Source organism: Apium graveolens, chromosome 7 (assembly GCF_009905375.1).
Source record: "Apium graveolens cultivar Ventura chromosome 7, ASM990537v1, whole genome shotgun sequence".
Lineage (NCBI taxonomy): Eukaryota > Viridiplantae > Streptophyta > Magnoliopsida > Apiales > Apiaceae > Apium > Apium graveolens.
Genome location: NC_133653.1, coordinates 196,340,808 through 196,351,957, shown reverse-complemented (window position 1 = coordinate 196,351,957; position 11,150 = coordinate 196,340,808).

Sequence of the window (11,150 nt, the reverse complement as noted above, 5' to 3'; positions counted from 1 at the left end):
AGCTGTAAGCCACTATCTAGGGAGACTTTTTCTTTCTCAGGCTCAGTATATTCTGAAGGATCTTTAGGAGCATAATGAGTTGGAATGACCATGTCTCCATCTGTGGATTCCTCAACTTTTATCATAGATGTGAAAGGCCCATTCTTGAGGATCTGAATGTATAATGGATTGGCCATCCTGATAAACAGCAGCATTTTCTTTTTCCATAGTGTATAGTTAGATCTGTCAAAGGTGGGGATTTTAATACTGCTCAGTTTCTGTGTATTCATTCTTCCAAGATCTTTAATCTGCTTACTTTTCAGATTTTGCTCTAATACCACTTGTTAGGTAATTAATACAATACAGAGGGGGTGATTGTGTTTTAAACAATATTAATGTCTTTTTGAACTTTTGATAATGGTGAACAAAGTAATCTATATTGTAGAGATAATGTGTTTTAACAGAATAATTAAAACATGCATATGAACACAATTACTTTCAAAACTCACTTAATTTTATATTAAAATCAAGCTAATGTTTGATACAAATTTATGGGTTCTTAGTATGTTAAGAACTCAGCTTCTCTCTTGAGAGTTACAAGAAATTTCAGATCTATTTGTTACAACTAAAACAAAGCATTCAGTGTCTACTTTATAGAATATTAAACACTGGTTTTTACACAGCATGCAACAGCATGTACTAAACCCTACTTTTGGATAACCAAATATTTCTATTTCTGGCTTAGTGTATCTTTGTTAATCTTGCATGCATGTGGCTTTACTTTTCCAGTTAATCTTGGCCTTTGATCTTATACTCTTCAAGCTGCTTTTGTAGACTTTTCAAATCAGTGATTGATTTGTTCGTTGATTGATAATTGTTAGGGCAAAAATACGCACTAAAATTCACGCAAGTATACGCGTTCGCAAGTAGTATAAGATATAAATTAGATTTGTCCACAGAGACTGGTTTAGGTTAAGTTCAATTTATGCACCTATACAACAATGTATGGTTATCGCTCAATGCTAAGACAAATAACAATTTTGGGTTTTGATTAAACTAAGAGATTATACTAATTAACATTAACTAGGAGAATTGAGGTTGAATTACTTATATGAGATAAACATGGGATTCTAACTTCATTACTACTTCATTCAAAGTCATTGTTCTTAACCTTAGCATGTGATGGTGATGACAACTAATCAGATAACACGAAACTAGTAAACGCCAACTTTCGTTATATGAATACCCTACTACTAGACATCCACAAAAGAGATAGAAGCTGAATATACACCAATTATGTTGAGACCCTATATGTCTATAGAATTTGACAACATAAAGGTTTAATGCGCAAGTTATCTATCTTGATTACATAGGGAAAGTAAGATGGTTAAAATTACCTACGAATCATGCATAACAATAATAAATGAACCTATGCTAGCATGGCAAGTTCTAAACCTCTATATTCACTTTCGCTTCAATAGAGATTAACATGCTATCTTATATGTTAGCTACGCACATAAGACGAATAAGCACAACCAATATTAGGATATCAATCAATCACCACACACTTAGGTATCAAAATAATTAACTATAGAAATCCATAATTAAATCCGTTAGAACCCCACGATAACGATTAGTTCATAATCGAACTCATCGTCACCATGGGTTCCAATGAAAACATGATATAAAATAATATAAGAGTATTAGGGTTCAAAGACAAATCGAAAATGAGCATCCAAGTATCAACTATATTAAAGAAAATAAAAGTCTTCTTCTCCGTAGCCTTCTCGTGCTATCTAAGTCTTCTTATTGCTCTCCCAGGCCTCCTTGTTAAAAACATCTTTTTATTGGTATATATAGGCTCCAGGATGACCAGGACTCTCAAAATCTTCAATTTCGACTAAAATCAGGATTCTGGTGCAGAAACAGGGCGCGGGCGCGCTGTTTTCGGGCGCGGCCGTGCTGGAATAGTATTTTCAGCGGCGCGGGCGCGCAGGTTCTGGCACGGCCGCGCCTACCTTCTGGAAAAATTCTGACATTTCTTCATTTGGCCGTATCTTGAGTTCTACTCATCAGAATTAGGCGATTCAACTTCCCACGCGAAGCTAACGAGATTCTTTACAACTTGAGAATGGCCTAGGCTTCCAATTCTGATAGTTTTTCAGCATAATTCTGAAAGTGTTTGTCCTAAATCCAATCATGTATGATGAGTTAGGAAGAACTTTCTTGTATTCCTATTTGATTTCATTGAAATTAATAAAAGAATTGTTTTGATTTTATTATGGGTTTATCTATTTAAAGTGTATTAAATAAGATGTTCCTTAGTTTAGAGTAAAGCTTGGTATTCTAAGCAGTGAATTCATATTATCCGGATAGTCGCGATATGTTGAGAAGCATCACTCACGATGTAGAATAAATATAATTAATCAGTTAATTATATTTAGTGAATTTTAGTATTCATATAAATAATTAATAAAAGTTTATTATTATTTATTTCTACTACCGGAATAATATTGAACCTACAGGGTCACACCATAAAAGAATATTTTCTTTGATGAAATAACGAGAGAGAGAATTATTTTCTAAATAGTTTAGAAAAAGAAATAATGATTAAAATAGTTTTAATTATTATTAAAGCATTTTATAAAGATAAAATATGGGGGGTTAATATATATATATAAAGATATATTTTTTTAACCCTAGGAGAGCCCTATAAATTGAATGAGATGGCTCATTCTATTTACACAATTTTGGTTTTGTGAAATCCCTAGCCTCCATCTTCTTCCTCTCTCTCTCTCTCTCCCAAAAACTCCATTTTTATAAAAGCTCGGTTTTATAAAAAGGTTCATCGAAGAGGATCATTCAAGGTGGATACTAGTAGAGTGCTTCACACGCTGAGGAGCAACTGCTAGCACCCCATTTTTATAAAGTTTCGATTCAGAAGGTATGGTTACGATTCCTCAGTTTTTTTATACGTTTTTCTATAAGTGCGGTATATGGTTTTTACGGAATAAATGTTATATCACGCTTCCGCTCATCCGTAAATTCCTTCAATGGCATCAGAGCTAGGTTTTGCATATAGAGATTCATATAAAAAATTTCAGATTTTTTTATGCATGTATGGATTTATTATGATTTTTGCAAGTTTATTTAGATTTAATTATGAATTAATTCGAAATAATTTTTGCATAACATTTTGACTACTGATCTGGGTTCTACAAGTGTTGTAGATCGTCTAGGTATTTTTTTTCATAATTTTGTGATGTGTAGATTATTTGTTATGAATTTTTATAAAATTGTTTTAATTAAAATTCATGGAATAATTATGCATGTGAATAAATATGATTAAAATTTGCACATGGACCCATGGCTGATCTGATAATTTTTTGCAACTCCCTGATTTAAGAAATTATATTATTTTGATTTCTATTAATTTATTAATTAATTGTTAATTAATTTATTAATAGTAGAATTAAAATAAGAATATATTAATAAAGGTTATTAAATAAGAGAGTAAAGAAAAAGGGTTACTTATTTGTTTTTTTTGAAACGGCTGTTAGACCTGGCTATTACACGGCAGGAAGAAACAAAAAAAACTGAAAACTGCAACGGTCGACCGGCCTGGGCGCGTGAGGCGCACGCGCGGGAAGGGGTGTCGTGCATTCCGTGAATGTGTTACACCCTGTTGCACATTCACGGGATGCGTTACACCTGTTAATGGCTTTACAGGGTTGTAACGCATTACCGGAATGCGTTACAGGCGTGTAACGCATTCCTGTAATGCGTTACAGCCCTTTGTCTATATTAAAATTGATTTTTTGGGAGTTTCGTAACTCCGTTTTGGGCGTGTAATATATTGTTGGATTCGTTTTTCCGAGACAGATCTAATAGAGTGGTCAAATATTTTTTATATAAAAGTTTTGAACTGTTTATATTCCCGAAAGTGTTTTAAAGCATGTTTTAATTATTTTAAATGCTATAATAAATCCATACATCATTATATCAATGTGTGACATGATGTTGCTTGCATGCTTATGTTTATTTATTTTTATATATAAGATATATGCCTATGTTTACTATGCGATGATAGATTTAGGTGAACTTAAATCAAAATAAGGCGTGCTCTAGAAAATCTAGAATTGGAATCGTTTCTTGCCTTGACAATAATATTATGAATACAATCATGAGATTCTTGTGTTTATGAAACATGTAATTAAATATGAATTTTCAATTTTGAGAGAAAGGATGATTCTGTCAAAAACAGATTTCGATCTGTAAGAAAGGGGTATTAAGTGACGCCTCTTGACAATGCTCCCCCGATCTGGGAATCATCTGATTATCGATTATTGATTTGAAATATTTAATTTAAAAGGAAAAATCTCTTTATAATATGATTATGATTATAATATAATATAATCCCTCTAAAATTAAATAATATCAAGTAGTAATTGGCCAATGACACAACGAGCTTGTGTCGGTCAAAGCCTTCCAACATGGTAGAAAGTAGTTCTTGTTTTTAAATCATTGTCGTTTCGTGCTACAGCCGAGGGCTTTGATTTCGAAATTAGAAATACTTGTCTATTACATAGAGATGTGTACATTGAATTAGAATCTAAAGGTCGTTATGTGCTGCAGCTGTGGGTCGTTGGAGAGTGATTTAATTGTACGAAATGTTGGGTTAGACTTGACTTAGAATATTGAGTCTGTCGTGCTACAGCCATGACTCAATTATTCAAGAGGCTAAAGTTTTATTAGGGAATAACATAAGATGTAATTGACAAGAGTTGTCTGCCTATTGAACATTACATGACATTTCGTGCTACAGCCGAGGTTGTGTGATGGAATGTAGGATCCCTATTCCCACTAGCATTATGAATGCTTAATTTTTCACTTAGGGGGTTGTATAAATTAGATTAACTAGTGGGAGCCACTTATGAATAAAGACCCGATTCATATACTGTTTTGAAATGAAGTTGAATATTTGCTAAGTGTTGTTATGTTTTCATCATTTACAGATTTACTATATACGTTATGTCTTCTGCACTATCACTCCGGAGTATACTAGATGCTCACAAGTTGACTGGTCCTAATTTTGCTGACTGGCTTCGAAACTTGAGAATTGTTCTCAGGGTTGAGAAGCTGGAATATGTGCTTGACTCACCTAAGCCTACTGAACCTGCTAACGATGCACATAATGATGAACATGTTGTGTATCGTAAGTGGATAGATGATGCAAATGTTGCTCAATGCATCATGCTAGCTTTCATGAACATAGAGCTACAGAAGCAGCATGAGCATATGGATGCTCACACTATCCTTATACATCTACAAGAGCTGTATGATGTGGCAGGGAGGACAGCTCGATATGAGATATCGAAGGAGCTGTTCAGTTGTAGGATGTCTGAGGGATCATCTGTGAATGACCATGTACTTAAGATGATCAATTTGATTGAACGTCTTGGACAACTTGGTTTTGCCATGGATGGGGAGCTGAGCCAAGACTTGGTCTTGCAATCACTTCCGGGTTCGTTCTCGCAGTTTGTTGTGAACTTTCACATGAATAAGCTGGATGTCAGCCTGGCTGAACTCCACAACATGTTGAAGACTGCGGAATTGAATTTTCCCTCTAAGAAGAGCTCTGTTCTTCTAATTGGTGAAGGTTCCAATCCTAAGAAAAGGAAGAAGAACCCTTCCAAGAAGAAGAAAGTAGGTGAAAAAAAGCCTGTTCCACCAAAAGCTGAAGACCCCAAGAGCAAAGCTGTTTGTTTCCACTGTAATAAGATGGGGCACTGGAAGAGGAACTTCAAGGTTTACCTTGCAGAATTGAAGAAGAAGAAGGGTAGTGAGACTACCGCTTCTGTTTCAGGTATGTTCATGATTGAAGTGAATATGTCATTAAATCAAATTTCTACTTGGGTATTAGATACCGCCTGTGGTTTTCATATTTGCAATTCGTTGCAGGGACTAAGGAGAAGTAGGACTCTTGAGGAAGAGGAGGTGATTCTACGGATGGGAAATGGAGCAAGAGTTGCTGCTGAAGTTGTAGGATCATTTCATTTATATATGCCTACGGGCAAGACTATTGTTTTAAATAATTGTTATTTTGTTCCCTCGATTGTGAGAAATATTATTTATATTCCCATGTTAGACTTGGCTGGATTTTCGTTTGTTATTCAGAATAATAAATGTTCAATTCTTAGAGATAATGTTCTTTATGGAAGTGGTATTTTAAATAATGGTCTGTATGTATGTGACGTAGATCATAATTTACTACAAATTGAACATACTAATAAAAGAAAAAGGGATGATGAAAATCTCACCTTTTTGTGGCACTGCAGACTTGGTCATATTAGTAAAAATAGACTGCGAACATTGCATAAGGAAGGGTTACTTGACCCCTTTGATTTTGAATCATATCCTACATGCGAGTCTTGTCTATTGGGTAAAATGACCAAATCTCCATTTAGTGGACATGGAGAGAGGGCTGCAGATTTGCTAGGATTGGTACACACATATGTATGTGGACCAATGTCTACGCAAGCCATGGGTAGATTTTCATACTTCATTACTTTCATAGATGATCGATCTAGATTTGGATATGTCTATTTGATGAAACACAAGTCTGAAGCCTTTGAAAAGTTCAAAGAATGTAAGCATGAAGTGGAGAAACAAACCAAACATAGTATTATAACTCTTCGATCAGATCGAGGTGGTGAATACTTGAATGGAGAGTTTCTAGATTATCTCAAAGAAAATGGTATAGTCTCCCAGTGGACTCCTCCATATACTCCACAGTTAAATGGGGTATCTGAAAGGAGAAATCGAACTTTGTTAGACATGGTTCGGTCCATGATGAGCTATGCGGATCTTCCAGTATTCCTGTGGGGTTATGCATTGGAAACCTCAGCGTATTTACTGAATCAGGTGCCTTCCAAATCTGTTCCTCAAACTCCATATGAGATATGGAAAGAAAGGAAACCGAGTCTTAAACACGTTAAGATTTAGGGATGTCCAGCTTATGGCAAGAAAGTTGACTTTGATAAGCTGGAATCTCGATCCGTAAAATGTAGTTTTGTGGGATATCCTAAAGAGGCTTTAGGGTATTACTTTTACACCGATCATAGGGTGTTTGTCTCCAGACATGCTACCTTCTTGGAAAAGCAGTTTATCCTTGAAGGAAACAGAGGGAGTAAAATTGAACTTGATGAAGTTCAAGAAGCACAAACTACTACGGATCAAGTGGAAACACCTGTTCAGACTGAACAACCTTCTGTGGAACATCCCATTTGTAGGTCAGGGAGAGTGTCTCACCAACCTGAGAGGTATTATGGCCTTGTCATTGAGAATAACAATGAGTTGTCAATCATTGATGATGACGACCCTATGACCTATAATGAGGTTATGAGTAGTGTTGACTCAGAGAAATGGTAAAGTGCCATGAAATCCAAAATGGAATCTATGTATACCAACCAAGTATGGACTTTGGTTGAAGCACCTGAGGGTATGAAGCCTATTGAGTGCAAATGGGTGTACAAAAGAAAGATTGGAGTAGATGGCCAGGTGGAGACCTATAAGCCCAGGCTCTTAGCAAAAGGATTCAGACAAAGGCAAGGGATTGACTTTGATGAAACTTTTTCGTCTATAGCCCTGTTAAAATCAATTCGGATTTTGCCTGCGATTGATGCTTACTACGACTATGAGATCTGGAAAATGGACGTGAAAACGGCCTTCCTCTATGGGGAACTTGAAAAGGAAGTGTATATGACACAGCCAGAGGGTTTTCTTTCCAAGGGAAATGAACACCTAGTGTGTAAGCTGCTACGAACCATATATGGTTTAAAGCAAGCTTCTCGTAGATGGAACATCCGTTTTGATGAGACAATCAAAGAGTTTGGTTTTATCAAAAACATAGATGAACCATGTGTCTACAAGAAGGTCAGTGGGAGCACGGTAACATTTCTTGTATTGTATGTGGATGACATACTTCTTATAGGAAATGATATACCGATGCTGCAATCAGTCAAAGTATGGTTATCGAAGAACTTCACTATGAAGGACTTGGGAGAAGCATCCTACATTCTCGGTATGAAGATCTATAGAGATAGATCTAGAAGAATGATAGGTCTTACCCAGGGTACATACATCCAGAAAGTGCTTAAAAGGTTTAGCATGGAAAACTCCAAAAGAGGTCTCATACCGATGAGCCATGGAGTATCCCTTTCCGAAAAGATGTCTCCTAAGACACCTGAGGAAAGAGAGCGTATGAGTAAGATTCCTTATGCTTCAGTAATAGGATCTATCATGTACGTGATGTTATGTACTAGGCCTGATGTTGCTTATTCAATCAGTATGACGAGCAGATATCAGTCCAATCCAGGTGAAGACCACTGGAAAGCAGTGAAGAACATCCTTAAGTACTTGCGAAGGACTAAGGATATTTTTCTTATTTTTGGTGCTACATCTGAGTTGAAAATAGAGGGTTATACTGACTCTAGTTTTCAATCAGAAAGTGATGATAGCAAATCAATGTCAGGGTACGTGTTTACTCTGAATGGTGGTGCGATTAGTTGGAAGAGTTCCAAACAGTCTACAACGGCTGACTCCACAGCGAAAGCAGAGTATATAGCTACAAGTGAAGCTGCAAAAGAAGCCGTTTGGATGAGGAAATTTGTTTCTGAGTTGGGAGTTGTTCCTAGCATTGAGGAGCCTATTATGTTGTATTGTGATAACAACGCAGCAATAACACAAGCCAAGGAACCTAGGTCTCATAAAAATTCCAAACATGTTTTGTGACGCTTTCATTTGATTAGGGAAATCGTTGAAAGAGGAGATGTCAAGATTGAGAGAGTTGACACACATAACAACGTAGCAGGCCCACTCACAAAGTCATTGTCTCAGATTCACTTTGATCGTCATAAAGAGAATATGGGTATTAGATACCAGGGTGATTGGTTTTAGTTCAAGTGGGAGATTGAAAGTGTTTGTCCTAAATCCAATCATGTATGATGAGTTAGGAAGAACTTTCTTGTATTCCTATTTGATTTCATTGAAATTAATAAAAGACTTGTTTTGATTTTATTATGGGCTTTATCTATTTAAAGTGTATTAAATAAGATGTTCCTTAGTTTAGAGTAAAGCTTCTAGAATTATAATGAGATTATAATAGTGAGATCTAGAAGATGATAACTCTAGACTTAAACAGTTCCTGATCATAGGATAACTAATCGGATGTTAGTGGATCCGCAAAGATTGGTACATACTATGCTTTCTCCCTTCAGGAGGATGTCTGTTCTCATAGGCATTTGTGTGATGACACTATAGCTAGTATGTAGGTACTTATTAGGGAATAAGTTCACTGAACATGACTCGATAAGTTGAACAACTAATGGAGATTACTCACGTGTCAATAATTGTTCACTGAGTGATAGTTGTACAAGTGTCCTTAGACTTGAGATCGTTAAAGTTATCTTGTATATAATGAACTGTGCTTTGGTTTAGTCATTTGTCTCAAGGACATCCATTAGGTCTATTCTGGGCATAGGAATTTGTGTACAGAGATAGTTAACGTCAATAGAGGATCTACCCCTTTCAGCATAGGAAGAGAATATCATATGTTATTCTTAGTATGCGAGTTCTGGAATCTCTGGCCAGAGTGTATGAAATTAGAAAGGAGTTTCTAATTTGCATTAATATGAACTTTGCATTATGAATAAGAAATCATATGATTAAATTTGATAGGCCTGACACGAGATCCATGCCTTGTATTTAATCGGGATATTATAAGGGTAGAAGGAATTCATTGTACAGTATCTAGTCACTGACAGGTTCTTGGTATTCTAAGCAGTGAATTCATATTATCCGGATAGTCGCGATATGTTGAGAAGCATCACTCACGATGTAGAATAAATATAATTAATCAGTTAATTATATTTAGTGAATTTTAGTATTCATATAATAATTAATAAAAGTTTATTATTATTTATTTCTACTACCGGAATAATATTGAACCTACAGGGTCACACCATAAAAGAATATTTTCTTTGATGAAATAACGAGAGAGAGAATTATTTTCTAAATAGTTTAGAAAAAGAAATAATGATTAAAATAGTTTTAATTATTATTAAAGCATTTTATAAAGATAAAATATGGGGGTTAATATATATATAAAGATATATTTTTTAACCCTAGGAGAGCCCTATAAATAGAATGAGATGGCTCATTCTATTTACACAATTTTGGTTTTGTGAAAACCCTAGCCTCCATCTTCTTCTTCTCTCTCTCTCTCTCTCCCAAAAACTCCATTTTTATAAAACCTCGGTTTTATAAAAAGGTTCATTGAAGAGGATCATTCAAGGTGGATACCGGTAGAGTGCTTCACACGCTGAGGAGCAACTGCTAGCACTCCATTTTTATAAAGCTTCGATTCACAAGGTATGGTTACGATTCCTCAGTTTTTTTTATACATTTTTCTATATGTACGGTATATGGTTTTTACGGAATAAATGTTATATCACGCTTTCGCTCATCCGTAAATTCCTTCAAATTCTTTGAAAATCTTCTATCTTCCTTTAACTGATGCCTGAAATGCAATAACACAAAAACACATCAAAAATACCAATAACTTGAGTCCAAAATACCAACTTAAGCCTGTAATGAAGTGTTCCAAGTAGATATAAAATCCACTCATCACACCCCAAACTTGAATCGATGCTTGTCCTCGAGTATAAACAGACTCAAATCCATAAAACAAACTTGATGCATGAAAGCAACTGCATGAATGCAACTAAATGATAATGCAATCGATCTCCTCAGAATAACCATAACCAACCAACAAGAGAATGCCTCTAAGAATGCAATGACTTTTAATAGAGTTCGAATAAACCCCACAAACTAACTCATAAACCAGAAACGTGCGTGTGCAACGCTTAACAGATACTCTTGATACTAGATCAATAACCATACTCATCTTATCATCAAAATAATCACAAGTTTATAAACAGAATAGACGTTAAACGCATAATGACTCTCAACACCTCCTTTCTACTAGAGTTATACAAGGATTCATGCTATTATTGAACACATAACAAAGATGCTTATTTGATTGTGCAATGAATGAGGTCCCAAAAGACTTATATAATAATTTCCATGTAGAGAGCGTTAGGTTAGTAGAT